The 680-nt window shown below is 52.9% G+C and overlaps 1 protein-coding gene across 1 annotated transcript in view; it reads right to left on the bottom strand.

Moving 5' to 3' along the window:
• ROCK2 (Rho associated coiled-coil containing protein kinase 2) overlaps positions 1–680 on the bottom strand; it is a 157356-nt gene that overhangs the window by 52508 nt on the left and 104168 nt on the right. The gene's annotated exons all lie outside the window — the stretch shown is intronic.

Below are 680 nucleotides of genomic sequence, written 5' to 3'. Positions count from 1 at the left end.
CCCAACAACCTCTGTGCCAGTCACCCAACTTACTGGACTCAGTCCAAACCTGAGGATTTCTGCAGTATAAATGAAGGGGGGGGGCAGGCAGGGCCTGTGCAAGTGACGTGAGCAATCACTAGGGGTGTGCGTGCGAATCCCCATTCAGCGCACCTGAAGAGAGGCAAAGGGAGGCCAAAGGAACCCAGATGGCCCCAAATTAGAGTGGCTGCCAACTCTCCAGGGGGCACCCAAAGATTGAGATAGGATGATTCCCGGGTTGGGGAATCATCCAGAGGGGTCCCCCAAACAGTTTGCCCCCATCCCCATTCCTCCATTGTTCTCTATGGTGGGGAAAAAAGTAATTTTTTCCCACCATAGAGAACAATGGGGTGGGGGCAACCTGTTTGGGGGCCCATAGAATTGGACCCCCTGGTCCAATCTTCATGAAACCTGGTGGGTATGTAGGGGAGAGGTTCTAGTAACCACTCTCCAAGTTTGGAGCTTACCCACTCCAAGGTCCATAGGATACAATGTTGCCGAATTGCCGCCGAATTTCGGTGGCAAACCGGGAATAAACTGCAGCAAGCTGATCTGGGGGCAACCTGTTTGGGGGCCCATAAAATTGTACCCCCTGGTCCAATCGTCTTGAAACTTGGTGGGTATGTTGGGGAGAGGTTCCAGTAAGCACGGTCCAAATT

This window comes from Gekko japonicus, unplaced genomic scaffold, assembly GCF_001447785.1.
Source record: "Gekko japonicus isolate JY-2015 unplaced genomic scaffold, Gekko_japonicus_V1.1 scaffold1597, whole genome shotgun sequence".
Classification (NCBI taxonomy): Eukaryota; Metazoa; Chordata; class Lepidosauria; order Squamata; family Gekkonidae; genus Gekko; species Gekko japonicus.
The sequence above is the reverse complement of the archived record's forward strand: the minus strand, read 5'-3'. Positions and strand labels throughout refer to the sequence as shown.